This window comes from Oreochromis aureus, linkage group 15 (genome assembly GCF_013358895.1).
Source record: "Oreochromis aureus strain Israel breed Guangdong linkage group 15, ZZ_aureus, whole genome shotgun sequence".
NCBI lineage: Eukaryota > Metazoa > Chordata > Actinopteri > Cichliformes > Cichlidae > Oreochromis > Oreochromis aureus.
This window is the reverse complement of record NC_052956.1, coordinates 33,161,757-33,177,300: the sequence shown is the minus strand read 5'-3', so window position 1 is coordinate 33,177,300 and position 15,544 is coordinate 33,161,757. Positions and strand designations below refer to the sequence as shown.

At 39.0% G+C, this 15,544-nt stretch overlaps 2 long non-coding RNA genes across 2 annotated transcripts; one reads left to right on the top strand and one right to left on the bottom strand.

Annotated features, from left to right (window-relative positions):
• Window positions 1–833: 833 nt before the first annotated feature.
• Window positions 834–2,977, top strand: LOC120432986. Its single transcript, XR_005608244.1, has 4 exons — window positions 834–978; window positions 1,759–1,931; window positions 2,020–2,096; window positions 2,347–2,977. It is a non-coding gene; the product is annotated as an uncharacterized LOC120432986 (long non-coding RNA).
• Window positions 2,978–6,470: 3,493 nt separating this feature from the next.
• Window positions 6,471–8,190, bottom strand: LOC120432987. Its single transcript, XR_005608245.1, has 2 exons — window positions 7,872–8,190; window positions 6,471–7,435 (listed from the first exon to the last, which is right to left on the bottom strand). It is a non-coding gene; the product is annotated as an uncharacterized LOC120432987 (long non-coding RNA).
• Between the last annotated feature and the right edge of the window lie 7,354 nt (window positions 8,191–15,544).

Below are 15,544 nucleotides of genomic sequence, written 5' to 3'. Positions count from 1 at the left end.
ACATTTGGATCACCTCGATCCATGACAGTCATTCAGGCAGTAATGCCTGGACTGGAAACAAGCCATCCTTAAAATATTACAACATTCCAGCTCATGTGTTGGAATGGAAAACAAATGTGTTGTTTAAATTAGAGACTGCACTTGTGACAGAACAATAAATATTTTATTTTGATTATATAAGTAATGTAAGTACAAAACAAACTTGTGGTAGGCCTAAACTTATTTTCAGAATAATTACATCTGAGACTTTGTTTCATTGTAAGATTATAACAGTGATGGCAATATAATTGTTTGTTGTTCAGCAGAACAGTGTCCAGTATGTTGGCTGTTATACTTTGTTGTGTTTGAAAATAAAAGTTGGGCTCATTTTAACATCATTACAAAAATTGTTGTTAATTATTTTTAATCATATTCAGGTTACCACAAATTGTTTTTCATTTAGTTGAACTTGAAATGTTTGTCAGTAGGTAAACAATTAGTATTGTACAGTCAGAAATATCAAGTTATTCTTAATACTGCAGACTTGCAATGTATAAGTTGTCCTGACAGTCATCCTAAGTAAGCTTTACTTAGTTTTTTTGAGGCAACGAGTTTCCATAATTTTTTTGAGTTCTGGGAACTAACACGGCTGTACAGTGTACTCAAAATGAGTAAGTTGCCCTAACTTGGTCATCTTACGTAAACCTGATCCAATTTTTTTGAGTTCTGGGAACAAATGAGCTTGTACAGAGTACTCAAAATAAATAAGTTGTCCTAACTTAGTCATTTTTAGCTAAGCTTTACTCAATTTTTTTGAGGCAACGAGTTTCCATAATTTTTTTGAGTTCTGGGAACTAATTAGATTTTACAGTGTACAAGAGCTCCCAAATTTGAACATCATTGATGTTCATCGGATTTACAGAGTGACGACAAACCCCGTCAGCATGTTAGATAAAGGATTTAAGTTATATGCTGCATCATATATACACAACTACGAAGGTAAGAAAACGTAAATTAACCGACAAAGAAACGTTAGCTAACGTGAAATGCAAACACTCCGCTATGTGTTTCATTTGATGTCAATTCTCTACATTACATGTTTCCTTAAACGGTGTTTATAGTTGAGGTTTAACTAATGTCACTTTTGTTGTTAGACACTTTTATAATAGCGTTAGGTAGTTGGCTAACTAAGCAGGTAGTTAACTACCCAATGCTACTCTTGCTACGTGTAAAGTATATATGTTTAAGACGTGTTGACATGAGTAGTACAGAAATAATGCTAATGGTTCTTGTATCTTTATTCAGTGTCCAAAAAAAACACAGGTTGACAGGGGAGGTCGGTGTGAGAGCCCTGTGCTACAGGTCAATGAGGAAGAGTGAGGCACCACACAGACTAAGTGTAGGCAGGAAGCTGTGTAAAGTTGTTAATCCCTGTTCAGTGGGGTTCAGTTCATTTAAGCATTAGTTAAGTTCATTCCTGAAGGCCCATCAACTTGAATGTTTTCCTTGTCCCCTGCTTTATCACACCTAATTTGACTAGTCAGATGTGTTTGGGTGATCAGAAACAAATTTACACCAAGTTAATACTGCAAATATACACAATCTAAGTTATTACAGTTATCAAGGATGGTTAAATTGTTTTAATAGGGAGAGAAGGAAACACTAAGCATTCAGGAGGGTAAGCCTGTAGGGGTCAGTAACCATAACACTGAACTATGTTCCTGTTCGGCTCTTCCATGAAGATGATGTTACATTTTAATTTTAGTTCTTTCTTCTTAGATTAAGCTTCTGGATTCATCGCCAGTGCTCCTGTGTGGCAGGTGCTGTTATGTGCAATCACACAGTGGCACTGCTCTTCCAAACAGCACACTACTCACAACTCAGAGTGCCGGTTGTCCCCTGTGCATAGCTGCACCGAATCTGAACAGCAATGGCACAAGCCACGGACAGTGGTAATTTAAATAAGGTTAAAGTTTTTGAATTAGACCATGTTTACATATGAACAGCAACACCATCCATAGTAAATGTGTCTTCTGTTAGGGTGTGAAGCCAGGACCTATCAACTCTATGATCTTCACTAAGCCGGTACCAAATAGGATGGCCCAGACTGGAGTACGGTAATTAGATTTGTAAAATTTGGTTTCCTGTGTTACAAATGCATGTTGCTATTTGTTCATACATGCATGTGTCAGAATAGGTATTAATTTACATACAACATTACACTTTCTGAAGACGGCTAACTCAGTCATGTACATATATACATCCCAGTCTCTAACTTATGCACCACTGTTTCACACTTTTTAGTTTAGTTGTTGTTCAGTATAATAACCTTCTTCCTTACATTATTGTCATTGATGTTTTCTTTAGGAGTGGATTCTACAGAGGCATTGTGGGTCCATTACCAGATCCCTGACCTGACAAGCCCCTTGTGGAAAGTGCCTTTGGGCTGGTGCAGGAGGGCAGTGTTCTGTCATGTCAGCAGCCGGTTTTGACAACCCGGTACATCACACTACACCGTGATGCACCACCAACACCGCACTTGCCTCTGGAGGGGTATGACATCAAGGAAACCCTGCTCGCTCAGACAGCCTGTGATATTTTCTCAAACCGCTGCGCTGAACAAGTTTCCAAAGAACATGCTGTGTGACACAATAAATATCCTTTAACCTGTTAACCTGTGGCTTCTGGAAGAAACTCGGGTGAGTCAGTCACTGCAAACACATTTGTATCATCAAGTGTTTGTCAAATGAAAATGATATGTTTTTCTACACTTAGGATAATTTTCTATGTTGCAGTGCAGTAAAGTGCATGTTTCTTCTGTGTTCAATCATACATGTTCTAATTGTTATAAACAGAAAAAATCTTTTCTTACTTAACTGCTTGATTCTTAACTTGTTTAACTGAAACATGATGAAATGTCATAGTATTATTTTTTTTAAATGTCCTTGGCAGTGCATGTGTCCGCATTGTAACTTACTAATAAAAAGTCCTGTGTGTACTTTGGTGTGTGTTTTATGTTATTTTATTGCAAATAAATAATAGTCATTTGATTTTACAGTTACACACAATCTTATATCTCTGGCATGGCATGGCAAGGCAATATCGGGTACATGCAATTTGAAACCTGACATTCCAGAGCAAAGCATGAAGCACACAGCACGTGGTCAACGTGACTCATATGGAGACTGACAACATTACAAGGAATAAAGGAAAATTGAGGACTTAGCCACAGAAAAGACTTTTTTCCTTTTTTTGTTACAATAACTCGAAAAGGTCAACTATGATTTTTAAATTAATATCATAGGTGTGAGTTTAGAGTTCAGATTTTTTCTGCACATTCTTTCTTTTTGTATTTAATTATGATGGTAAATACATTTTGCAACATATCTGCCTGCACTTGCACTTGCACTTGCTCTTAAAGTAGGAACAGTTCACCTTTCCAGCTGTATTTTTAATACTGATGAGTTTACTTTAATTGTTAGCCTATTGGTCAAAATGTATTGTTCTTCTGATTCATGTGTAATGCTTTTCTCAAATAATACATCCACATTTCAGCACGTAAGCAGCTGTTTGTCTCAGTATTACCTGATAACATACTGAGGCCTGCTGATCACGAAGTATGTGGGAAATAAAAGCATGTTAGGAAGAGACTAGGGCCATTTTCAGTTCGCGCCTGCTTTCTCTCCAACGCCTTGGCTCAAAGAATGTGCTGATGCTGAAGTTGACCTCGACCTTGTGAGCCAATTTTTGTTTCATGTCCCACTTCACATGCTGCAGATGCTCCTGCAGCTCAGTCTTCTCATTGTTTGCAGGGATAACCATTTCATTTGAGGAAGAGGAGCAGGAATGTAGTCCAAAGACAAATGGATGTGGAGAGGAACACTGGGACTTTCTCTCTTTCTGTTTTTTTCAGTTGCTAGTTTCCCCTCAAGAGGAATGAGCTCATGTTTGTGGGCTCTGTTGCCACGTGTTGTGGTTCACTTTCTAGAATAAGGATGAGTTAGTTTCTGGTCAGACCACAGAGAAGCAGCCAGAAAGAAAACGTGCTTCCCTGTCAAGAACAAACACAAAACATTTGCATGACTTAGTGTAATTACTTGAGTACAGAGATTAGACTTAAAGTAGGATCATAATAATTTGTGATTTTTAAAAAAAAATTATTGTCAAAGGGAACTTATTATGCTCATTTCCCTTTTTTAAAACAATTCCTGCATTTTACCAGAGCGGTTTTGCATGATTCACAGTTTTAAAAAAAATCCTTAGCTTTTTGGCTGAGATGAGCATTTAGAGACATTCCATTCACCTGAAGTAATTTGCAGCCAATAGTATAGCAAAACTGCCTGAACGAGGCATGACGGAGACACACTTTCGTGTTTTTTATGCAAAATTCTGACCCTACCTCTGAATGTTGCTCATATTGGGACCTGATGTAGTCTTCTGCTGTTATAGACCATCTGCTACAGGATTCAATGTGTTATTCAGAGATGTCTTTCTACACACCTTGGTTGATATGAGTAGTTATTTGAGTTATTTCTGCTTTCCTATTATCTTGAAGCAGTCTCGCCATTCTCCTCTGACCTCTGACATCAACAAGGCATTTTTACTCAAAGGACTGCTGCTCACTGCATATGTTCTCTCTTTTAATCCCCAGAGATGGTTGTGTGGGAAAATCCTAGCAGATCAACAGTTTCTGAAATACTCAGACCAGCCTGTCTTACACCAACAAATATGCAAAGTTTAAAGTTACCTAACTCACTTTTCTTCCCCAAAAAAGTATGTGGATCCTTTAATATAACTGGAAGAATTTCTATCCTGCTTGTTCAGAATCATTATTGCTTAGGAAAAGAAATGCACAGAGAATACTTTTGCTAAATGTAGTCTTTTCGGTGAGGTTAGGATAGCACTTCAAGTGCAGCATCATCCTGGATTTAGGTGTCAAGACTGATATGCATCTTTCTCTCCTGTGGCTTTTTACATCTGGAATCAAACAGAATTGCAACTCATGAAAGAATTGTTTCCATACAAACATGCAGACTGCCTTCCAGTTTAACTCCACTCCTCAGCTTGTATAAAACCCTTTATAGTTCACTCTGTCTCCCTGCCCCAAAAAGCCACAGTACAACCAGAGATTATATATGCCAAGTAATGAGATGAAGAATAGGGACGATGGCATGTGGAGTTGATGCTGAGGAGAATTTACAACATCTGCCTTCTTTGTTGTGGCAAATGCATGCATGAGTTGGACCAATGTTTTGGTTAATTTCATGTCTGAACCAGACATGAAGAACCCTCGGTTTCTTGTTATGAAACTGAGTGCTCTTATGGGATGAACAAGAAAATAATCTCATATATTGTAATTCAGAAAAAAATGAGAAAAATATATATATAAAAAAAAAAAAAAAGCCAAAAGAAAACACCGGTCATATCTTTAGAAAGCAACATTATGCCACAGACTGTCACTGTTGTGAGTCCATCCATTAGTTTGCAAAAACTTGTTATGAAGCCTCAAGCTGTGCACTTTTGCCGTGACAGTCTAGACATGTTGAATCTGGGATGTGACAAGTGAGTGTGGATTTCACTGTTTAATTGAGGCACACGCTCAAAGGCTTGCAAGTCGTCAGTTACACAAAGGAGAACATAATTTATACAATGAAAGTCACATTGTATTAAATAAGACTTGAAACTAGTGACTCTGGCCACGAATTCATCAGGAAAGTGTTTCCTGAGGTTGTGGATCAAAGTCTTTGTTTTCCAGACTTCCATAGAAGAAGAATTATTTTCGAAACCAAATGAGTTCCCTCCTCACGGCCATCAGGAATACTGAAAGCTGAATTACTGGCTTCACTTTCCAAACGCCAAAGCTACATTCATGTTTTATATGCAGTCTATGGTTCTGGCATTTATTGTTACTGTGACTGTGAAGTGTCCCTTGTGTTAACGGCACAAACTGCTGACAACAATCCATGAACGCTCCAACCTCCTGAAAGAATTCACCGTCAAAGTCTTGTGTTCATCTATGGTAGGTCAGCTACACAGTATTACACAGGTGGTTCTAATGTTAAAATCTTTCTCCTGAGATACAAAGTTTTGAATTATCATGTGCCATGATAACTTACAGATCTCACTGTGCCATATTATCCCAGTAGAGCACTTTGATCAACGACTACAGGCTTGCTTGTCGTTCCTAGAGCCTCTAAAAGTAGAATGCGAGGCAGAGCCTTCAAGTCTCAGGTTCCTTTGTAGAACCATTTACACTTTGGATTCAGGAGACAGACGTCCCCTGTGTTTTTAAGGTTAGCCTTAAAGTGTTCCTTTTGAAACATCACTTAGTTATGCATCTTACATCAGTCTGTTGGAGGCCTTCCCATGATGGACACAGCATTTCTTCTCCACGTGTCTATGTGCCACTGCTGAACGTCATTAACAATGCCCCTCTCTCCTGTAGTCTGTGTTTTGTTGATTGTTCTTCCTCTCTTTATGTTTTTCTTTAACCTAAGAGCTTGGTTCTGCTGAATGGTTCTTCCTATTAAATGGGAGTGATTTTTGGACTTCTCTCTGGTATTGTATGGCCTAGCTGATGATATAAAGCACTTTGAGGTGGGTGGTGTTATGCATTGGCTCTGTAACTGAACTAGCTAATTATTCTGTATGTAAAAAATAAAAAAAAATATAAGAGAACCAATTATTTATCTTGTATTTTTAAAGGTTTTTTTTTTCAGAATCATTTACAAAATGACTGCATCCATACTCAATAGTTTTTCGGGTACAAAATGTTAGTTTTCATCCTTTGATTAAACTCATTGGCACAATGGGGGTGTGATATCACACCAGAGAGAAATGTGAACAGGCAAAGGTCTCCCCATGATTTTCCAGCCTATTCCATGGACTAAAATTGACTAAAATTATTATTTTAGTTTCATCAGATCTCTCCATTGTGAACTAAAATGGCTCAAAAATGATCAATATATTAAAAACATTTGCTGTCTCTGGAAAAAAACCCTCACTCACTATCAGAAAACATCTGATCTTGTGGTTAGAGACAAAAAAAATATACTTGAAACATCAGTACAATAGTCTACATGTGTGTAAAAGTAGTCCCTCTTGCATACCTTCACGCTTTGATGTATCAAATAAAAAGTTAAAGTCTTACTTTCCTGCAGGATAACTGAAACCATGTTGACACGACTTCACAGCCTTTATTCAGACTGCCGGCCACGGGGGGGATTTTTCATCCAATCATTTTTACATCCGTTTCACATGTGGAAACAATCATACACGTGATTACAGCTAGAAGCTGTCAGTCAAAACACCTATGTGCTGTACACCTCCACATGCCTCAGCTGTGTGATCTCTGTGACACACACACACACACACGTCCAACTTAACTTCCTCCCTCTCTTTTCTTTTCACCTGCTGACGTGCAGCGATTTCCTGCTTCCAATTCCCCTCCACAAATCTGCAGAAATAATTATTGATATTATTTTAGGATGAGCAGGGATGTTTTTCAGTTTTTGTGAGACATTAAAAGGGAGAAGAGCTGTTAGAAAGTCTTTTCAGAGTGATTGGATCAATCTTTTCAACCTGCAAAATCAAACTTTTCTGATTTGTTGTTTAGAGATGCTAATTCCCCACTGGTGTATTTTTTGATCACATGAATGCTACTCCCGCTAACAACTGACTGTGACCGTGGAGTGCTGGAGGGAGGAACTATCCCAGTATAATTTCCAGAAGCAAAGATGCCACCAAAGACGATTGTGTTAACCCTTTAAAGCCGGTCGGAGCGGGCACGCTCTGTTGTGCGTAACTGTTTTTAAATCCTGGTAGCACTGCAACCATGTAAGCTAGCGCAATATTTTTTTTTTTGCATATGAAACCGGAGGAGTTGTACTTACATTTTATGCCATCAGCTTGTCCTAGGTCACGGTTTCCTTCCACATATAGCTTTGCAAAAACTGCATAAAAAGCGCTTGCAGCAACAAAAACAAAATATTCCAGAAACACGCTTTGCCGATCCGATCAGCTGTTTGTAACACTTCCTACTCCATCAGCGTAACTATCGCATGTCCACCGTGATCTGCCCGAAACCGGACGTGACGTCATTTTGCGGAAATGTAGTTTCTTTTACCATCAGGGGCTTATGAGCCTATACTTGTGTTTTTAAAAGTTATGTTTGACTTTATGACTTTCTGTGTCGTTTCTGGGATGCTTAGGACTCATATTGCACTGCTGGAAATAGTTTATTTTGATGCATATGCTGTTTTTTCGCAAATTTGCATTATAATATTTATTTTCGATTTTCCTGCAGTATATGAAAATTGGTGTATTTCAAAAATAAAACTATGAAGACACTTAAAATAAATTTCCTGTGGTGGGAAACTAGTTTGTGCAACTTTTTTGTATTTACAGTTTTGAGGGATAAGCCTCTTAAATTTCTCTAACTAGAAATATATGTTAAAAAAAAAAACAAAAACGATTTTCAATTTTTTGTAGTTTATTGCACTTTTTTGCAATTTATGTACTTACTATGCACTTAATGCATACATATTATTAAAATTTGGGTTATAATGCTTGTATTGATGTATATCAACTTGAAATGCTCCCAAAAATGGCACTACAGCATGTAAAAATATAATATAAGCTCTGGCGGACTTGGTTCTATGGTAGGTCTTAAAGGTAATCCAGGTATCCAGGTAAGGAAATCCTATAACGTTTGTTCTCTTAAATTCAAGCCACAGAGATGTGGTGTTTAGAAACAATGCATCTCAAATGTTCTGATACTCCTGATGCATACGGGATCCCTACAGGCTTTCGAGAAGGCAGCTGTCCTTCTCTCCTGGATCGGCTGGAGCTTTCTTTAGGTGCCTTCCCAGCTTTGACAAAAGTCCAGCTGGAGTAACCACATTTACTCAGGGCATTCTTGATGTGATGTTCTTCTGCTTCTTTGGCCGCTGTGACTGTGGGGATGGTGTTCGCTCTCTGTTGTAGCGTCCTGATGACAACCAGTTTATGCTCCATTGGATGATGAGAGTCAAACCTTAAATACTGATCCGTATGCGTAGGTTTACGGTACACATCAGCTTTTAGATGTCCCCCATTACTGATGGAAATGTCACAATCTAAGAAGGCTAACCTGCTACTTCAGACAGTCTATCACCCTCTTCCTGTAACCATTTCCTGGGTCCTAGGGGCTCATAAGTATTTTCGTCACTGAGCAGTGACGAAATGTTCTCATGATAGTCTGGCTGGTTTAGCAAAACTGTGCACCTACCAGCCAGGGTTTCGGGTGAGCTCATTGTGAAACCTGGCCCCATCTTGTCATGTGAATTCCTGAGGTCAGATGGCCCAGGATGTGAGTGGGCGTTAAGGCGTCTGGGAGGAACTCAAAACTGGATTATAGATGGCAGACAGTTGGTGTCGTAAACCACCGCCTCTGTTCAAAGATGGTCGCTCACAGTGGACATAGATGGCCTCTTTCACTCCTCTTTCAAACCATCTGTCCTCTCTGTCCAAAATGTGAACATTGGCATCCTCGAAAGAGTGACCTTTATCCTTAAGATGCAGATGGACTGCTGAGTCTTGTCCTGTGGAGGTGGCTCTTCTATGTTGTGCCATGCGCTTGTGAAGTGGCTGTTTAGCGGGATTGATGCCCGCATCCTCCAAAAGACTTTTCTTTTAGGCATCGTCACAAAAACATACAAGTTTGCACAGTGAAATCCCTCTCATCACCTACCCAAACAGACATTGTCTTTTTTACTGTACATGTTCAAGCATACAATGGTAGCCCAACATCACAGAACTCTCAAATGACATTAAACAGTGGCTGTCAACTGAGCGGACAATCATAATGAAGCAGTTCATTTTATTTTGTAGAGTCAAGCGGCTCGTGATATTATTGGCCACCAGATGGCACCAAAAACGACGGTGCTAAAAAGCTTTCAGTAATGAACCCTTTTTCTATACAAGCTTCAGTGTTTCAGAAAACTTAATTTGGCCATCACGAGTAACCAACTACCTCATACACATAAAACTTAGAGTGTATTCAAAGTAAATAAAGTTTATTTATTTATTATACAAACTTTAAAGAGCTAATCCCCTGTGTCTCCTGCGGTAGCAAGATCACAATGCAATGACGTGTGCCACTGAAAATATATGAAGACATATGAGTTATTATTTGTCAGACTATATCAATTGCCCATTGATGATGGCTAAAGATTACATTGCTGTTTTCTGTGAAGGATATATTCCTGAGTCTCGTGACGTACTAATGAAAGCCCAGTAACAGTAAGGTCTGGTAGGGGTAGCTAGTCACAGGGATTTAAGGGATTTGTTCACTCTGCAAATTAAATGTTTTCATGATGAGGTTTAAAGTGAAACACCCGTTTGGAGGATGCGGGCGTCGATCCCGCTACCTCTCTCGCATGCAAAGCGAGCGCTCTACCATTTGAGCTAATCCCCCTGTGGTTGCAATGTATACATGTCACATGATCTGTGGTGTTTCAGAGCTGCACATATGCAGTCCTGGGTACAGACACACCAGGGCTTTGCTTATGAACCTAGAACTGGGATTGCTCCTCTTTCCAAAAGTAGTTTAATGACATTTAGCTTCTAGTAGGGGTACCTGGTCACATGAACGTTTCAAATATTGTAAAGGCCATGCCCAGAATATCAAGTCAACACAGCACTTGAAATGATCTGTTACTTAGAAAAATGAATAAACTGCAATTGAAAAGTCTGGCTCATTGTCTTGAAAGGCAGAGTGCTCGTTTTGAATGGACAACTGTTCCTTGTTGCCCAAACTGCCACACTGCAAATTGGTTTTTGTATATTTTTTCTTATCCAGGTAAGGAAATCCTGAAACATTTGTTCTCTTAAATTCTCTATAAGTAATTCTCTATATGATTACTTTGATTTCAGTTATCCAAAACTCCCTATACAGAATATCCAGTGAATGCAGCATTTGAAACGAACTTATACTTAGAAATCCCAAAAGTTGATTCTGTTCATCTGGACGTAACGTTTTCAGTGGGAGAATGTTTCGTCACTCATCCGAGTGACTTCTTCAGTCTCAGCTGACTGCAGGTTCCCCAATCTTATAAACAGCACATTTGCATAATGAATGAAACTAGCACCACTGAACGAACAATGAGCTGGGAGGTCATTTCCTTAAACATGAGTATGCAGATCCTCATGACCACTGATCAATGACCATGAGTACATTCACAGAGAGTGCTGCAATCACAGCATGGTAAGATGGCGAAAGATGTACCCTTAGGCCCCCTCCTCGATTCAGAGATGATCTTTTCCTTTTCACGTAAGTGGCCTCCTTGATTCCTCGCTCAAACCAGCGTTCCTCCCTGTCCAGGATGTGTACATCCTCATCATTAAAAGAGTGTCCACTGGCCTGTAGGTGTAAATAGACTGCGGAGTCCTGGCCTGACGAGGCAGCTCTTCTGTGTTGTGCCATCCGCCGCCAGAGGTTGTTTGGTTTCCCGATGTATAGATCCGGCAATCCTCATGGCACTTAACAGCGTGCAATATATTACTCTGTTTGTGTTGGGGCCCCGGTCCTTGGGGTGGACCAATTTTTTGGCGCAGTGTGATTTGGGGTTTAAAAGCCACAGAGATGCTATGTTTATAAAAATACGTCTCAAATGTTCTGATACTTCTGATGCATACGGGATCACTACAGGTTTTCAAGAAGACAGCTGTCCTTCTCTCCTGGATCAGCTGGAGCTTTCTTTAGGTGCCTTCCAGCTTTGACAAAAGTCCAGCTGGAGTAACCACATTTACTCAGAGCCTTCTTGATGTGATGTTCTTCTGCTTCTCTGTTGGGACAGCGGTCTGTTGGGATGGTGTTCGCTCTCTGTTGTAGCGTCCTGATGACAACCAGTTTACGCTCCTTTGGATGATGATAGTCAAACCGTAAATACTGATCCGTATGCGTAGGTTTACGGTACACATCAGCTTTTAGATGTCCCCCATTACTGATGGAAATGTCACAATCTAAGAAGGCTAACCTGCTACTTCAGACAGTCTATCACCCTCTTCCTGTAACCATTTCCTGGGTCCTAGGGGCTCATAAGTATTTTCGTCACTGAGCAGTGTCAAAGTGTTCTCATGATGGTCTTGCTGGTTTAGCAAAACTGTGCACCTACCTTTGTCTGCCTGAAGGACGATAATGTTGTTGTCATTACTAAGTGATGTGAGTGCCTTCCTCTCCTCCATGCTGATGTTGGATGCTGGGGGCTTTGCTTTGCTGAGACCGGCCGAAACGTCCGTCCGTAGTTGCTCTGCTTCCACGTCTGCAATGTTGTTCTTTCAAATTGCTCTTTCTGTGGCTGTGATCAGTTCCACTAGCGGGATTTGTCTTGGCGTCACAGCAAAATTCAAACCTTTAGCAAGGATGTTTTTCTCTGTTTGGGTGAGCTGTCTGTTAGACAAATTCTCCACCCACTTGTCCACATCCTCGGTATGGCATCCTTCTCTCTTCTGGCCGCTGAGGACACTCTTTGTATTTTGCTGTGGTTTCCGACGTACAACAAGTAATTCAAACTTCCTTTGTTGCCGGTTTTTAGACTTCTCGTGCTGTGCTAGACGAGCCTTCTCGGTGAATTCAAACACCTTTTTAAGAGTATTGTCATCTAGAAGCATTGTAAGTCTCTGTCGGATCACTCCTCTTCAGATTTTAACACATCGATGGTAAAACTTGTTTGCCTCACCCGTTCATTAAGCAGCTTTTAGCAGACTTTTAGGAGTAATCCTGTCTTGTCGGCATCTGAGGCTGAATCTCAGGTGGTTCCTGTAATCAGCCATCTTGCATGCTGTTTGATCATACTGACGTACTGATCTACTTACCTGGATGATTGAGCATGCATCAAGATGTTATACTTAGAAAGTGTTAGTACATTTGTGAACGCTACTCTTCAGTAGCGCTGGATGCTAAAAAAGAAGCAGTTGCCATCTTTCTGATGGTAAATGGCCTGCATTTGTATAGCGCTTTACTCAGTCCCTAAGGACCCCAAAGCGCTTTACACTACATTCAGTCATTCACCCATTCACACACTGGCAATGGCAAGCTACATTGTAGCCACAGCTGCCCTGGGGCGCACTGACAGAGGCGAGGCTGCGGACACTGGCGCCACCGGGCCCTCTGACCACCACCAGTGAAGGTGAACCACATTGAAGTTCACCTGTTTAAACAAATCTACATTTTATTATTTCAGCAGTACATGTGCAGCATTTTAGTGGCACATATAAACAGTACACAAAGTAAAAAGCTCTGTGAGTTTTCAGGTGAAATCCTTTTTTAGTTCCTAAGCTCTTCTGTTATGAGCTGCACAGTGTTATAAAAGATACACAGAACACAGCCAAGACACAACATACCTAAATCTGTGATTTTCTAGCTTTTTGAACCAAAGAAAAGCAATGCATAACAGAACAATCAGATCCTTTCACTATATGGGGTTAAGTGTTTTTAAATTTATTTTGTCACCAATCTGCAGCTCTTTTATTTAGAAATGTCCAAAGAAATTAAGTCTGCTGAAAAATACAGAGAATATGATCTGTAAAATCAACATGCTTTTTTTTTTTCAGTTCAGTCTTACATTCACTGACTTTAAAAAATTGCAATTTTGTCCCTTTATTTCTTGTTTGTTAAGTTGAAATGAAATGGCACAAAATCCAGTTTGAATTTGAGCTGGAAAGAAAAGCTGAAGAAACTGCCACTTGGATGCTATGAAGATATACTGTAACTTTAATTAAAAACATGTTAAAATTACAAATAAAAAACATGTATAAATACTGTAGTATACTACAAACTGCCCTTTATTTTCTAAAAACTAATGCCAGTACAAAATGATTTACTTAAAAAAAATTCAACCTTCTTTTGCTTGTTTTTATGGTTAACTTAACATATCGGTTTTTTAAAAGGAGATGACAAACAAACAGAGAGAAAAAATATGGAAGGAGTCAAGGGTGTTATCTTTGGCTGTTGTTTTATAAAGAAAGTAATAACTCTGGAGCCAAAGTGCTGAATCTGACGCCTCTAGAAGATAAATGAGAGACATCAGGCCCAAGCTCAGAGGCCTGGCCGCCACACAGTCGCATGAAAAGCTACAGATGTTGCTGTGCACAAAAAAGTGCGCAGCTGTGTATTTACTTTCATTTATGGACCTGTGAATGGGATGGAAATTATACAACTAAAATTCTGATTGGTTCCATTAATCTGTGGATAAATATATAACTAGAAATGTAACCATTTTGCATTTCAAATTTCTAACACTCTAAATCGGTTTATTAACTTTACTATGTCAAATTTGATTGGATCCTGTTTTAACTGCAAATTATTGTTGCTATAGGCATTTCCCCACTTTGGCAACTTTCTTTAGCAAATTTAATTTAATATATTTGTGAAATGTGAAGGATTACATAAGGTGGAGTCAGAAAAACAGCTCAGCGAGGCCATTTTTCATGCGTGATGAGGGTGTTGAGGAGGTTCAGTGTCATGGTGAGCTGCAGCATTTCACATTTCATTTGCTTTATCGCTTCCTGTGCTCGAAAAGAATTTCCACATATCCTTCTGCCTGATGTCTAAGAAGAATTTGAATGAGAATGAAATAATCTGCTGTAAAATTCAGCCAGGAGTTTACTCTTCAACGCACAACTATTTATGGAGATTTCTACAATAAAAACATATCTCCATTATATGATATCGATGCAGGCAGTGTTTGTGTGGGAGTGGCTTAGGGCTGCAATCACAGACTGGATTCAGTGACATAGCCTGAAAAAGTGAAACAGTCTCAAACCTGCATTCTTTTTAATGGCCAGCAGGGGTGAAAATATAAGTCTACAAGCCTATTTGCAGATCTTTAACCTCAGTGAACACTTTTACCAGATTCACGGCTTCAGAGTATTTTTTTAATATAATACAATCTTTATTTTCTAAATTGTAGTTTCATTGAGGATAAAATAGTAAAGCAGGGCCTGCCTTTGGATGTGGTTTCTTTCTTCAGCATTGAGTTTCTCAGACAGATCCTCCCATGCTTTTCATGACTAGTTTCAAAACACAAAAACAGTAATGCCACTGGCCACAATGCTCACTTTTATATACAATCCAATGGTCTACTTTCCAGATTAAATTTATACAAATTTAGATTTTATGCAGAGTAAATAGAAAGTCAAAGATGCAAAGTGATGCAAATACAATATTTCAAATATTTTAAGAACAGGTAAAAAACAAAAAACAAAACCCATCATGCTTGGCAGTAAAAGCCTGTGTGCAGTACAAACTTACTGCTGCTTGTACAGACCTGCAGCTGAAAGATTTACCTTTGCTTTAATGTAGAAAACAACAACAAAAGAAGATGTCAGTTATTGGTTGTAACTGTATTTGTGAAAGATACAAAAGGCAAAACTTTGGTCTGAACACTGTATTGTTGAAACATTTATTGGCATTAGTGATTTATCTAATGATTATTTGTTGTTGTTTCTTCTATAAAATATTAAAAATACAAAATCCAGTCACACAGAAAGTTTAAGAAGATAATGTGAAGAGTTTTTGTTAATG